At 47.5% G+C, this 16,074-nt stretch overlaps 1 long non-coding RNA gene across 1 annotated transcript; it reads left to right on the forward strand.

The window, feature by feature from the left end:
* Window positions 1–2,805: 2,805 nt before the first annotated feature.
* LOC149871682 (uncharacterized) lies at window positions 2,806–15,243 on the forward strand. The gene is made up of 3 exons (XR_016440552.1): window positions 2,806–2,892; window positions 12,701–12,809; window positions 14,854–15,243. It is a non-coding gene; the product is annotated as an uncharacterized LOC149871682 (long non-coding RNA).
* The last annotated feature ends 831 nt before the right edge of the window (window positions 15,244–16,074 follow it).

Here is a 16,074-nt window from a genome sequence, read left to right on the forward strand (position 1 = left end):
CTAGACGTTACACCTATCAATACTTTGAAGGTAATACCAAGAGTAGTCAAGACTCATTCAATATTAAGACAAAGTCTTCTTCATTCTCCAGACAGAATTGTCTCAGTTGAATAACTCCTTTCACCCCCTACTTCTTACTCAACTGGAACAGAAAGCTGTAAAAAAACCCAAACAAACAAACAAACAAAACTTTGTGGTCTAAAAGTCTGTCTAGACAGTGAGTGCACTCAGCATTTTTAATTGTGCTTCCACATTTATCATCACCACGACTGGGTATCATTTAACTGTGCATATGTGTTAATATGGCACTTTCAAAAACAAAAAAGAAAAAAAGAAAGAGTAGCCACAGAACTTCAGCCTGGACTACTTGATTTATTTCAGATTAAAGGAAACCAGAGTCAATAAGAATAAAAGCCTCAAGTAAGAACATGGTATTGGATGATCAGAGGGAGAAAATAAATACTTTGCTTCACACAATGGCAGCTCCCTGAGTAGATGGCACATTCCTAGAAAGTTAAAGGGGCAGAACACAGAACAAACTCATAAATGGCATAAAGTAACATTAACTATACTGTATACATCCATCTTCTTCTGATTAAAATAGTTGGAAAAATAGAAGGGTTATATTGGCTTGAAGTATTAATTGATGAAGACCTCAGCTCATTTTTGCCTTCATAAGGCCCATAATATAGACACCTACTATACCTGTTCATGTTTCTTGCATATATGTAGCAAGGAAACTACATAATCTCCTGCTTGATTCTGCTGTGGACAGACTCCACCAAGACTGGCACAGTCTGATGCAAAGACCAAATGTTCTTTTCTTAAGTGGGCTGTGGTGCCTACTGCTGGGTAGTCAGGCTCTGCCCCCATAAGAGACCTTCCAAACAATAATCCATGAGTGGTCTTAGGTGCCTGCAGCCCCTCTGTAGGGCATTGCTCCCTTAAGAGCCCCTCAGCTAGTCCTCATGACATAAAACAATAGTCCTTGGGCCAAATAAATAAATGAATTTCTAAACCAAACCTGTAGCATTTTCCCAGGAGACGGCCATTTAGCCCTTTAGTTGTGGCCCTGCCTAGATGCAAGTTTCTCTAGGTTTCATTCTGCTTCCAGCCAGAAAACTGCTCTTTCCCAGCTCAAGCTGCTTGCCTTTTCTTTCCTTGGGGTTTTAATTGCCCACATATCACCCACAGCTGGACTCTTACCCCAGGGCTATCTGCTCCATATAAAGGGTCAGACCACCCTGTTTCACTTGTACAGCTTTAATAAAGATAACACAATGTAGCCCAGGCAAAATAATCTGATCCTCCAAGAAACAAGAAAAGCAAGTATTTTATGGTTTTGATTAACTCTTCACTTAGTGGGGCTTTCAGTGTAACTACATTTTTATTAGCTAAAAATCTGGTTAGAGCAATCCAGTGATTGGTCAGTGGTTCAACATTCTTTTCAGTGGAGCAATCTTTTCATTCTGAAGCGTCATCTCAGTCATTTATCTTCTAACTAGTCAGGATATAATTAGTGGTCCCACAAGAAGCCATCAAGGTTGTTGTAACAGTAATACCTGTTCATAGAAATTATAGTATCATAGAAAATCTGAGCTAGAAAAGACCTCAGGATCTCATGTAGTCCAGCACCCTGCTCAAAGAAGGATTATTATAATTCCAGTTCACGTGTCTGTCTAATCCAGGGGTATCAAACATATGACCTGTGGGTCAGATCTATCCCACAGAGCCCTATCATCCAGCTGCGGTGCTGTCCATGAGTGTTGGATTAGTTTTATATGCTATATGCAACATGTGCTGGCCCAGCCTTGTAAGCTGCATACATTATATGTAGCCAGTCTGGTTCATGGTGCAAGCGGTGCACAGGGCTGGAGTTGGTACTTGCAGTTCACACAGCAGATGGGACCAGTTCAGGTATATACTGCATGTGGCACCTACACCAGACCAGTCCTACATGCTGGATCTAGGGCCAGTTTTGACTGGCCCCACATATCAGATCCAGCAGGAAGGACCACTCTGACCTGGGCACTGCATTCAGTGGACAGGACTAGCCTGGAGCACTCACTGCATCCGATGCATGGGTCTCACATCCCTAACCTGGCTGGGGTGGGAAAATGCATTGTATAAACAAGACAGTCACTGTCTCTTCATGGAAAGCTCATTGTAATTCCTTATACATTAGACAGTTATACATAAGGACTGTTATTCTTTACCTGTTCTCTTAGAAAAATGTGATTTGATCACAGCTTCCCAGACAGGAGATCCAGCTACATTTAAGAACCTCAGATTAGCTAGTGAACTCGTGTTATTTTATTTAAAGTAATTTGAAATACAGGTTTATCTCAATTATTAGGTCTATTGCCTACCTGGAGCAAAGATTCATGACGTGAAGGGGATGATCCAAGACGTGAGCCAGCCCACCGATTACTACCCCATGGTCCTATTCTATGTGGGTACTAATGATGCGGTTAGGAGAAGCCCTGATTGCCTGATGGTGGACTACCATGCTCTGGGGTGCATGCTAAAGGAGACAGGAGCACAGGTGGTTTTCTCCTCTATCTTACCAGTGAGTGGACTTGGAAGATGGCACGCAATCTGCATTGAAGAGACCAACTGGTGGCTTTGTGAATGGTGTCTTGAGGCGGGCTTTGGCTTCCTCGACAATGACTGGTACATCACAAAAGACATGCTCTGATGGGATGGGCTACACCTTTCCCCTAAAGGTAAGCATGTGTTTTCTTCTAGGTTGGCAGATCTCCTCCAGCAGGCTTTAAACTAGGCTCGTTGGTGGAAAGGGAAGACAAAGGAAGAAGAAACATTGGACTGCCAGACCAAGCAACACCCACAAGTACGGCCCAGCCTAGACCAATGAGCGGAACATATTCACAGGTAAGCAACAGGGGCCAGGGTAATGCTGAAAGTAGGGGGCCAGTACACTCATCCACAGGAGGCCTAAAATGCCTCTACACAAATGCTTGTAGTATGGGAAACAAGCAGGAGGAACTTACCCTCCTGCTAGCTGACACCAACCTGGACATAGTGGGGATCACTGAAATATGGTAGGACTCAATACAGGACTGGGCAGTGAATGTCAAGGGCTATAGTCTGTACAGGAGGGACAGGATAGGAGGAAAAGTGGGGGTGTGGCACTCTATATTAAGGAGGAATACACATCCTCATCAATTAACAAAGAATCAGAGAAGGGGCAATCTGAAGTGATTTGGGTTAGAATACAAGGCAGTTGAGGGGAAAGAGACTTAATGGTGCGGGTCTACTACAGGCCTCCCAACCAAGGCGAAGAGCTCGACCAGGAATTCTTAAGTCAGCTCACAGAGGTAGTGAGGTCAAAGGATGTGGTCATCATGGGAGACTGGGAAAAGCAGTCAGCCAGGTCTGACCGATCATGTAGGTTCCTAGCCAGAATGCAGGACCTCCACCTAACCCAGGAGGTGCACAGCCCAACCAGGGAAGACATCTTGTTGGACCTGGTGCTGGCCACAGGAGATGAGCTGGTGAGGGGGCTGTGGGTGCTCGACCACCTGGGCGACAGTGATCATCGCCTGCTGGAATTCATCATCCAGCGCAGGGTGGCAAAGATCTACAGCAAGGCAGAAGCCCTAGATTTCAGGAGGGCAGACTTCAATGAGCTAAAGAGAATAGTTGGGGAAGCACTGAGGTCCCGGAGGGGAGGGGAGCCAGGTGTCCAAGGAGAGTGGTAGCTCCTTAAGGATATGATCCTCCAAGCCCAAAAGGAGGTAATCCTAACATGGATCAAAGGGAGCAGGAGGGCACATAAGCCCCCATGGCTCACCAAAAGCATACGGGAACATCTCCTAGCAAAAAGGGAGGCATACACCCAATGGAAGGGAGGGGCCATCACCAGGGAGGACTACACTGCAGTTGCTCAGGGATGCAGGGGGACAGTCAAGAAGGCCATGGTGGAGATGGAAGTGGGACTAGCTTCCCAGATTAAGGACAACAAGAAGTCCTTTTTTAAATACACAGGGGCTAAAAAGGTTCCGGGTAATGTGGGGCCCCTGCAGGACACGTTAGGAAATTCGGTCAACATATTTAACTATTTCTTTGCTTCCATTTTCCTAAGGAGGGACTGGAACAGTCACCCCCCCGCTGGGTCCCTCTCAGGCCCCAGAGGAGGCTCACCTAGACCAAGGGTTAGTAAGGAACTAGTTAGGGAACTTCTGGAGGGACTGGATGTATTCAAGTCAGCTGGTCAGGACGTTCGCCACCCTAGAGTACTGAGGGAATTGGCTGAGGTCATTGCAGGACCCCTGGCATGGCTTTATGAGCACTCTTGGTGCTCTGGTATGGTTCCAGAGGACTGGAAGAGGGCCAATGTGGTTCCCATATTCACAAAGGGGAAGAAGAAGGATCCGGGAAACTATAGGCCAAATGGTCTTACCTCGATCCTGGGCAAGCTTTTTGAGAATTATTCTGGTGTGTATCCACGAGGGGCCAGCAGGGAATTTCATGATTAGGGGCAACCAACATGGGGCTCATTAGTGGCAGGTCCTGTCAGACCAACCCGGTGGCCTTCTACGATCAGATCACCAAATCATTAGATGCAGGGGTAGCAGTGGACATAGTCTCCCTGGACTTTCGGAAGGCCTTCGACACTGTCTCTCACCCTGTTCTCATTAAAAAACTGGGGGACTGTGGTGTCGACACCTACACAGTCAATTGGGTTGCCAACTGGCTGGAGGGCCGCAACCAGAAAGTGGTGGTGGATGGGTCATTTTCAGCCTGGAGGGATGTGGACAGTGGGGTTCTGCTGGGCTCAGTCCTTGAGCCCACGCTGTTCAACATCTTCATCAGCGACTTGGACGAGGGGGTAAAAAGCACCCTGTTCAAATCTGCTGATGACACTAAGATGTGGGGGATGTGGGCATGCTAGAAGGGAGGAATAGGTTGCAATTGGACCTAGACAGGTTACAGGAGGGGCGGATGAGAATAGGATGGGATTGAACACAGGCAAAGTGAAGCACCTGGGGAGCAACAACCGGCACCATACCTACAGGTTGGGGAACTCCCTTCTTGTCAGTACAGAGGTGGAAAAGGATCTTGGAGTCATCATTGACTCCAAGATGAACGTGGGCTGGCAGTGTGGGGATGCAGTCAGGAAGGCCAACCATACATTGTCATGCATCCAGAGATGCATCTCAAGCAGGTCCAAGGAGGTGATACTCCCCCTCTATATGGCACTGGTCAGGCCGCAGCTGGAGTACTGCATCCAGTTCTGGGTGCCGCACTTCAAGAGTGATGTGGACAACATGGAGAAGGTCCAGAGGAGGGTCACTTGCATGATCAGGGGTCAGCAGGGCAGGCCCTATGAGGAGAGGCTACAGGACCTGAACCTGTTTAGACTCCATAAGAGAAGGCTGAGGGGGGATCTAGTGGCCTGTTACAAACTAGTCAGAGGGGACTAGCAGGCACTGGGGAAGTCCCTGTTCCCCCAAGCACTATCAGGAGTGACCAGGAATAACAGTCACAAGCTGGCAGAGGGTAGATTTAGGCTCGATACCAGGAGGCGCTACTTCACGGTCAGGGCAGCTAGGATCTGGAACCTACTTCCAAGAGAAGTGTTACTGAGTCCTACCCTGGGTTCTTTAAGAGGAGGTTAGATGAACACCTTGCTGGGGTTGTTTGACCACAGTATTCTTTCCTGCCATTACAGGGGGTCGGATTAGATGATCTACTCAGGTCTATTCTGACCCTAGAAACTATGAAAATACTAAATGTCCATTCTGCTTAGAAAAGACCTAAGAGGAGGAGCATAGGAAAGACAAACTTTTTGTTCCTTATACAATGTACAGGTTATCTATTTACACCAAGCCAAAAGTTGTTTGGTTTTTCATTTAGCATTCTGTATCAAAGTCAAATAGCATTTTAAAGGGCCTTGAGAAAATCAGCGCATATTATTAGGGTAATAAACTGAGTGATAAGAATGGCAGAGAAGGGAGGTAGCACAATTTGCTGGTTTGAATTGTGAATATTCTTTTTAATTCAGTGAATTATGGAAACCAGCCCAGAAAGAATTCAATAATACCCAGATCTGTTTCAGAGCAGTTTTCTTTTTTTCTGCAAGACAATACTTAAACAAAACATAAAGAACTCCTCTCCCCACAATTCCCAGAGATTCTTTTTCTCATTGTTTTCCTAGGCAAGGCCTTCTGTGCCACTTCTGCAGCATCCCTCAGGGTGCATCTACACATTGTCATAAGGTGACTTTGCTACAGTGCCATTCTTTAGTACTTCCTCTTGGAAGTTACTGAGCTGTACATGTGGCACACAGTTAGATTTCACAGCTGTATCACCATAGCAGTGCACTAGAACTGGGGAGTATGCTGTTATGGTTACATAGCTGGCGATCATGTGTAGACCCACATGATCACTACATCACTGTAAGGTGACACGTAGATGCACCCTCAGTCATTTTCCACCTGTATTTGATGGTTATACAGAGTTGGTAGGCTACAGTACCACTGGCTTTTAAACTATGGCAGCTTGTATTGTTGTAATTGATTTGTCTCATTGTAATTTGGGGGTGGGAGCTATGTTCCCTTTACGGAGCAGCAATCCATGGGTGTGTCGACTCAGTCTGGGGTGGGACACTTACTGCTGGGAGCTGGGAGCCAGGGGCTGGAGCTGGGAGTCAGGAGCCGGGGAGTGGTGGCTAGGGCCGGGGGCTAGGGGCTTGAGTTGGTGGCTGGAGCCAGAGCCTGGCATGGGCTCCCTGGCTCCAGAGAAGTGCTCCACTCCCCCGCATCAGGGAGGAGCCACTGCCTGCCCCAGTGAGGCTCCGTAAGCTCCAGGATACTGCTCCTGGAGCTGGAGGGGTTTTCACTTCACTGTGCCCCAAGCCTTCGTTGACCACTGAAGTGCCTTCACAAACATGAGTGCTGCCTGGGAGGAGAGTGCACACAATGCCCATATGTTTTGCAACTCCACCCTGACAGCCTTGGTGCAGAACAGCTGCTTCACGCCAGGGGTACTGGACTGTCAGCTGGGTGCCATAGTCGTCCTGGCCCTTCTCAATGGGGACTCCACCTATCCACTCCTGCCTTGGTTCATGTGGCGCTACACCAGTCAGCTGGACCTCCACCGGGCCCAATTTAAGTGGTGCCAGACCCTTACCCTGGTGTAGTGTGCCTTCAGACACCTCAAGGGACACCAGTGAACCTTCACTTCCCACCTGAAGTGGTCAAGGACAACATCCCCTGTGTCATTGTCACAGCCTGTGTGCTGCATAACATCTGTTATTCCTGGGGGCAGCCATTTCACAAGGCCAGGACAGAGGAGGTGCAGTGGGCAGAGGATGCCTGGCAGCTGGAGCACCAGCTGCAGTGGCAGTGATAGCAACACTGCCCCTGCCCTCCCCCTCAATGAAGGCCCAAGCCAAGCCCCACACCCTCCAGTGGAGGCCAGGACACTGGGTGTGAGAAGTTCTGGCCAACCACCTTCTGCTGTACTCCCTGCTGTAGCCTGGTTGGAGAGATGTCCACAGATCCCCGGCCCCACCACCACCCATTCCCCTATCCCCAGCACCATACTCAGTGCAGACATTTCTCAGAAAAACACAAACAGACCCCCACCTCTCCCTCCCATCCCCACAACAGAGATCCTCTACCACCCACCTACCAAAAATAAAACAGCCACTTGCCCATGCAAAATATTATAATGTGGTTTGTTTATGTGCTCTCCTGGAGTGGGCAGTTGTGGGGTGGGGAAACCTAGGGGGTGGATCCTGGGGACAGGTGGCCAGCTCCCAAGTCTCTGACCCTCCCCACATGGGTGCACATGCCATGGTGAGTCTGGTGAGCAGAGGGCTCACCCAGGGTTAACAGTGGCCACTGGTCTCCCTGTGCCGGCAGCTCCCCCTCTTGCAGCTGGTGGCCAAGGCCAACAGGGCCAGAGCACAGTCCTAAACCTACTCCAAGGAGATCTGGCTCTGTGCCCATGTGAAGCTGGGATGAACAGTAGTGCTGGGCCCAGGTGGGGGGGATGGGTGGCGGGTGAGTCTGGCAGGGACGAGGCCTCCTGGCTGGTGACAGTGGCACTAAACCCTTGCCCAGGCTAATGAAGAGGCCTGCTGCTGGGCAGCAGGTAGCTTCCAGGGGTCATGAGGGGCTAGGGGCAGGGAAGCAGGAAACATGAAGGTGACTGCCAAGGCTAGGACAGTGTCCAGCATTGGGCAGTCTTCCTTAATGGCCTGTGCTGCCCTGGCTAAGAACATGCTTTAGTCCCACAGGACCTCCATGCACTTGTGCTCCAGGGTAGATGAGGAGCTGCATGCTGAACTCCCGGTCTCCCCAGTCCCTTACCTCCTCATCCCAGTTCCATGCTTCCTCATACCAGTCCCACACGTCCTTATAGGCATGTCCTCTGCTCACCACCTGTCCTGATGGGCAATGTCCTCCACCCACATCTGTGCATCCACCTGTCAGTCCTCCGTAACCATCACAAGCCAGTCCAGAAGGAGGGTCAGATCCTGGGTTCTCCTCCTACAGAGCTGCCACAACCCCATCACCCCAGCTGTGGGTGGCAGTGACCCTGAGGCCCCATCCTAGCTGCCAACCATGGCACATGCAGGTGTAGGAAATAAGATGCTCTGTACCAGGAGCTGTGTGCTTCCCGGCCTCAAATCAGGGATTCAGTGTGCATGGATGCTCAAGGACCAGGCTAAGTTGTTTGTCCAGGCAGCCACTGGCCAAGCCCCTTCCTCCCCACCCCCGTTCACTCCCCTAGGGCTGGTGGGCCACTGGCTCACAGGCCAGGACAGGCCAGGCTCCTAGCAGCGCTTGCTGCCATGGCTCCGCGGCCTGTAGGCTGGGCTGTCTCCTGTGCTGCTGCCAAGCCTATGGCAGTAAGGCAGAGAGGGGAATGGGGCTTCCACGTGACTGGAACATGTAGTGCCTATAGCCTCACCGTCCTTGCAGGGACCTCTCTGGGGAGGTGCCCTGAGACCAGCCACCCACCCCCATTCTGGTGCTGTACTCCAAGCATCCCCCACATAGCTATGTGTGTCCAAGGCACTGCATGAGGAAATGTTTCCATGGACTGAGGGGTGCCAGATCCACTATGCCTTGCTGTTATTGATTGTCATTGTGCCCTGGGCAAACTTGCACACCTGGCAGAGGACCATGAGCTTTAATTGTGTGGGGGTAAGCCTGGGCTGCACCACAACCTCTGCCACCACTTGGAGGGTTACCTATGGCTGTGATACACTTTCCTGTCCCCTGCAGCCAAGGAGGATATCACTGCTGGCATCAATATGTTCCTCAGTGTGTGAGAAGCCCATGCTTTCCAACTGCAGGGGAACAGACTGTTCAATAAAGTTTTGTGCTGTCTCCTGCTGCCCTACATGTTGTGGTGGCAGAACCCAGGGGCCAGGGGAGTGTGGCCAGGCTGGACGGGGGGTGCGAGGGGAGAAAGCCTTACAATGTGGGTGGGGCTGTTGTGCCCAGTGGCTCCAGGGAGTCCCAGATGGCAGTGATGGCATGCAGCTCCCAGTGGAATCATTTGTAAGAGGAGAGCAGCACGTAGGTGCCTAGCCAGGGCCCTGCTCCAGGGGAGGAGCTGGCATTGTTTGTGGCCAGTAGTTACATGGCTGGCTGCACCTTGTGGCTGGGTCTGAGGCTGCAGAGTTGTCAGGGCAGATTCTCGCCTGTCCTCCCCAAGCTGTTGGTGAAAGCTGCATGTGGGGAGCTCAAAGGGAAGGCTGCTGGTGCCCTGAGGGGCCCTCTCCTAGTGATGTTACTGAGGGGACTTAGGCAGGCCTTCCATTCTGCTATACACAGCACAGCTGCAGCCTGGGTCTCATGGCACAAGGATGTCATAAAGGTCATGGACTTGTGGGCACACACTGACCAAAGACTGTAGTCAGTGACGGTGACTCACTGTGCCCACCAAGCCTTCACCTTTATGCACTACCACAACAGCTGGTTGTACCTGTTCTCCCGCATCTGACTTAACAGCCCCTCAGATATGGGCACTGGAGTGCCCACCTCATACAAACTGGTGCTGCACTTCTGCTTTGACCCACAGTGCCACAAGGTCACCACTCTTCTCCTATGACCAGTTGGGGCCCCTGGTGGTGGCATATGACATTGGTGATGATACCATTGGGGGTCTGACGATGGCTTTCTGGGACTGGGCAGCTGCCTGTAGTGCCCAACACAGGGACAGAACATGAGACTAGAAGCCATGCAGTGAGGCAACGCCCCACAGAACCTACAGACTCTGGACAGGCTGCCCAGGGTTGGCTGCAAAAATCTGGAGATGTTCCCAGTGGCCAGGAGCTGGCTCTAGTTGGGTCTGGGTACTGGCAGGAGCCTACAGCAGCCTGGGCAGCATGGGCCTGGGGAGTCGTGTGACACTGTCATACTAGGCAGTGGCACCAGGGTGCGGGCAGGCTGGCACAGGTAGCACATGGCAGCAGAGGCCAAGAGTCCCCCAGGTTCCCTTTTGTTGTGCTCTAAGGCTCAAAATGCCTTCAGGTTTTTAAAGGCCCTGTGGCTGGAGTTGCCATAGAGGCTCCCAGCCCTGGGGTTATGGGACTGAGCTTAGGCTGGGTTCTTTGTGGCAGGGCTGACTGGGAGCAAATATTCTCCCAGTTGGCATCTACACACGTGTTACTGCACAGAAAGTACACTAGGGTAAATTTGCTATTTGCATTTTCAGGTAACAAATTTACTCACAAGTAGTGAAGTCAACTGCGTGGTAAGCATGTGCATATGCAGGTGCTCATGCTTACTGAACAGTAAACTATGCTACTGCACAGTAAAGACTCCCATGTAGATGAACCCTCTGTGTGTTAAATACTGGGGTCAAGCTATTTCATGAATATTTTGGGGAATGCTCTGCTTTAAGGTAAATATTACTGTAGTAACATGAAACAGCTGACTCCAAACAGGGCAGAAAATATCAGGGCCTAATCCCAAATTTTTAAAGAGCAGTGGAGCTCCAGTCATTTCAATCCTGAATTTTTAAAGCCTTCTGATTTGGCACTACTTATATCAGTATTACATCACTGCAACTCCATTGTCTTTAATGGAAGCATACCTTGTATATTTGTTGCAAAAAGATAGTAAAACCTCACGTTCTTTTACTAAAAAAGTATTTCAAATTCCGATGAACCAATTGTGATCCCATTTATACAGGCACAGGAATAATGAAAATATAGAAATTGTACCTGAGGAAGTCAGGATCAGGCCCTACATAAAAGAAAAAAAAATCCCAAGGCCAACATTTTATGACCTGACATAAGGCCCATAAATAGATATTTCACATTTACATGACTAAATGAAATTTAGATGTTGAAATTATTAGCCACCCAAATTTGAAAATGTTAAGGAAAAAAGGACAGAAATGTTGGTGTAAATGAGCCAAGATCCTAAATTTCATTTGAATACGTCTTAAACTAAGGACTAAGTAGTAAAATCCTGCAGTCAATCTTTCTCATTATTCATTTGCAGCAGTTTGAACCATTCTAGAAATAACTCCACTGTCAGTGCAGAAATTCCTTATGAGCTCAATGTTTCTATATCAGAAAGACAGTTCACTTAAATTAATCTCTCCATAAATCAACATAAGACTATTATTACTCACAGTAAATGGACTAAACAGTATTCTCTAATATATTTTTTCCCCAGTTTTGGACATTTGGATGTTGATGAGGATTTAGGGATTCACATTTTTGAAAATGAATAATTTTCCAAGCACCGATAAATTTTCCCTTACTTATTCGTTTACTTCACCAGTTTGCTGGACATTAACCTTGGTTTTTGAATGAGAGCTACTTCATAATCTCGCATGGTCATATTAGCAGGAGATGATTAGTCTTTGAAGGTTACTTAGTCACTTGAAGGTTAACAGCATAATTACCATAAAGTGCTCCTTTTCTAACTACAGCCAGAAAAGTCCCCAAACTCATCAGAACTGGAAAGCAGACTGTGAAGGAAGAACTCCACAGTCTATTACATTACAAAGCTGAATCCAGAAGTAGATTTCTGTTAGGTCCTGAAGTGGAAAAGTAGAGGTAGGCTCAGGAATAGTGGCTTGCATGTTGACAAAATATGAGCATCTACTAACAAGGAAGAGTGACACAAATAAGAAGATAAGAAAGAGAAAATAGCAAAGCAATCTTAATGAAATAAATCAAGTTGGGTATAGCCACTTTACACATGTTTTTGAAAAATGAACTATGTCATAAAGAATACAGCTCATCTCCTATACTTCCAGTGGTTCGGACCATTCCAAGTCCCCAACTGATTGACTTTCATCTCTGAAAAGACACAAGTTACTGTGGTACACATTTTCAAAATTGTACATTGGATTCTAAGGTGGGGAATGATTCTGTTCCCCCATCACTATCTTTCCTATTACTTGTAAAAACCTCGTATTTGTTCTTTGCCTCAGAAGCCAGAATTTTCATCCTAATTTGTTTCACAACCATCTGAGCTCTGTACAGGTTGAACTGCTTTGGATTTCGCACGTTAGGTAGCAATTTATCAGATCTCACAATCATTGGATATCTCCTCTCCTTTTTCCTACTCCTCTTCCCTCTTCTTTTTCATATTTCCTTACTTTTCATATTCCCCTTTCTAACAGGTGAACTTATTATTTTGAACAGTTGCTAGATTGACAATCCTGAATAATGATGTCTTCTATTTATCCACAGAGTAACTGATCTCAAAGTGGAGCTGGAGATGAACTACAAGGTTTAGACGGAAATTTACCTCTTGTCCCCCCTATCTGCAAGTTGCTTTGGGCAGCTTAATACCAGCTTGGTAGGTCAGTTTAATACCATCAACTATTTCACATAGCACCTAGTCAACGGTGATTTTTCTTGTTGTTCTGACAATCCACTTCAGATTTAAAATAGTGTTCATTATAATAGGCAGAATAAAAAAGAGCAAATTGGCATTCCAATACGAAAATAATTTACGTTTGCTGTTTAAGGTTAATTAACAGCATTTTTTCACATAAGTTTTTCAACTATATTTACTATTTGAATCTTATTTGCTTTTTTAATCTTAGCATAACTGATGTCATCATGGTCCTGTAGTGATACAAGTAAGCAAAATTAGCTCAATTTTGATCCCAGATGAAGCAGGGTTAAAGCTGGAAAGGCCTGCCTAGATGCCCATCACTGCAGGCTCATGCCCACATAATAGTTATGGCATTACTGCTGTTACATAGTGCCAAGCATCAGCCCCCTTCTTCTTTGAAGTCACTAAGGGAATGTTTGTCCATATTCTTAGTTACTTCAAAGCTGCTCGCCTTTCAGAACTATACCTGTAACTTAGCTTGGCTTGCTGCTTTTCTTACAGCTAATTTGAAGTTCACTAAGTGTTGTGTTGAATGTTATCGTAACTGTGGAGATAAAGACCTCATTAAAGAAACTGAGACTGTCTAAGCATTGCTATCATAACCTAACTAGCTCCCAATATGTATAGTTAGCTTTTTATATGGGTTTATAAATCAGAACAGCTCACTGGGCTAGCATGTTTAAGACATGTCAGTCTCTAAAGCCAAGAGCACAGAGGAGTGATTATGTAATTAGCATAATGCCTAATTGTCTTGGAGTCCCCAGCCTGAATGACCAGGTATTTCTTTAATTCAAGATCAAGGCATGATTTCTGCCTTTGCACATCTTGAAACTCATGTCTTTGGTAAAGATGACATTAGAACAAAAACCAAACTTCTCATCTACCAGCCTGTTGTAATCCCTACCTCATTATATGAGTGTAAAACTTGGATGGCATACTGGAAACACCTGAAAATTTGGAACATTACTATCAACAATTTCTTCTAAAAAGCTTTCATTAGATATTAATTGGAAAGACAAGAGAATAAATGCCAGTATTCTGGCTCAAGGAAACACCACCGGCATTGAAGCTCTTTTGAACCTAACATGTCAGAAGGGGGTGCATCTACACCTACAAATAATTTGGGAACAGTTTCCTCTAGAGTAAAGTAATCTAGAGTAAACTCTCCTGGGCACATGTCTATACATGTAGGGAGGCTGAAGCAGATTTGTTGCTCCTAGAAGCAGACTTCTCTCACTCCCTGTGGCACCTACACTGGGCCACTGCAGCAGCCAGAGGGAGCTCTAAGCACCCCCTAGGTGCTAGCTCAGGGGCTGGCAGGGAGCATGGGGCCAGGAGACAACTGTCTCCCAACCCCCACTCCTCAATCAGGAAGTGGAGCTGGGAGCTCCCTGATGCAGGGGCAGGGAAATATAGTCCCTGCCCGGGCTTCAGTGGTAGACCCCACCCCCACAGTAGGGAACAATCTCCTGCCCCTTGCTGACCAGAAGCACATTTGCTCCCAGGCCGGTGTCTACATGTGTGCTACTCTGGAGTAAGTAGTTGACAGCAAATTTACTTTTGATTAGAGCAAATTACTGTGAAGTACACATCTGCATGTGTAGACAGTGATGCGTACTGCTCAGTAATTAGCTCTAACTTTGAGTAAAGCTTCTCATGTAGACGTGCCAAGGATGTCTGACAACTGGCTCCCCAAACAGATCCTATATGTTTAACATACTGAGGATCACCACTCTGGTGGTGGGCAAAAGAAGAGATTCAAGAACACCTTGAAAGCTAACTGGGGGGGAAAAATAATATTAACAATATTTGGGAGGCTTGAGCACTGATTTGTGCCCAGTGACACTGATGTAGGAACAGGCATCAATCATTTTGAGTAAATTTGCCTCATTATGGAGGCAGATAGATGAGAGTGATGAAGAGATAGAGCTGTAGCCCTGACATCACCAGGATCTTCTCCTTCCTTCTGGAACTAATTGCCATGTCTGCATCTAAATTTAAGGATCTCAGATTGGCCTCATCAATCATCTCCAGACTCATCATTTACTGAATGACTGGCATCTTTGTATTGAGGGACTGCTGCCACCACTGAGGACTTCAAGTCTAGACAAGTATTGGCCTGGATATCTGGAGCTGTACCAAGTTGCCTTTTTTTTATTTAATTGTTTTCTTATAGCAACAACTGAAAATTATGTAGTACATTTTATGTAACATGATACGTTTTATAACATCATCATTATCATACGTCACCAATCTCTAAATATTTGTAGACCATTCACAGTTACTTTTCTTCATACTGAGATGTTGCCTTGAATGAGGAGTGTCATGCTAAATGTTTAGCAATGTACAATGTTATGTTTCATTTCAGAGAAAGTATGTTAAGGCATTACAGTTAAATAAAGAAAGAATGGACATATTTTTGAAGGGTCTAACTATAAGAGGAGGTCTTCCTGGGACCGGTCTGTCATTGGCCCACCCACCTATTCCTGGGCCAACCACCTTCCTCACTCCTCTGCCACACCTTGTTGTTTCTTAATTGGTTCCAATTAGGTGGGAGGTTGCTCATTCTTGCCTGATGCCAGGGGGCTCTATCTTTGGCTCTGTTCCTCCCCTACACTGCAGCCCAAGCCTCACAGATGGCATCCAAGTGACACCATGCTCCCGGCCTATGGCCGGACCAAGCTTAGCCCGCATTGTCAGGCCTCAGACACACATGCATTCATACCGCCCTCCTCTCACTATGGCCTCTCACACTCCACCTCCATCTCACAGTTACCACTTTGCTGCCTCTTGGAGCAGGCCCCTTTGGCCATAGGCATTATCTAGCGCACAACTCAGGTAGCAGACATACCATCTTTTGGGCCTCTCCCATGACCCTCACCAGAGTAGTGGCTAGCCAATTACCTGACCAGAGCCAAGCTTGCCCTGGCCCCTCCTGAGGCAACTCTATACACTGGGGCTCCACATCTGACCCCTCACACTGGGGCCTACCCTTACTGGGGATCCACATCTTTCACTCCATCACTGGGGCTATGGGGCTTCCCTCCCCAGTGGGGGCTCAGGTGTTCATAGCTATGCCTGGCCCCAACTGCTACCCATAGTGATGTAGGGGCTAGGGGTTATTGGGACACCCCAACCTGCCTTCCACCAGGGTGGTAACAGGTCTGGCATTTTCCTAGAAGATCCTGTACCACCGAGGGCCTCACCAGGCCACCCACTCCCC

The sequence above is a fragment of the Crocodylus siamensis genome, chromosome 2 (assembly GCF_052110815.1).
Source record: "Crocodylus siamensis isolate JL-2025a chromosome 2, ASM5211081v1, whole genome shotgun sequence".
NCBI lineage: Eukaryota > Metazoa > Chordata > Crocodylia > Crocodylidae > Crocodylus > Crocodylus siamensis.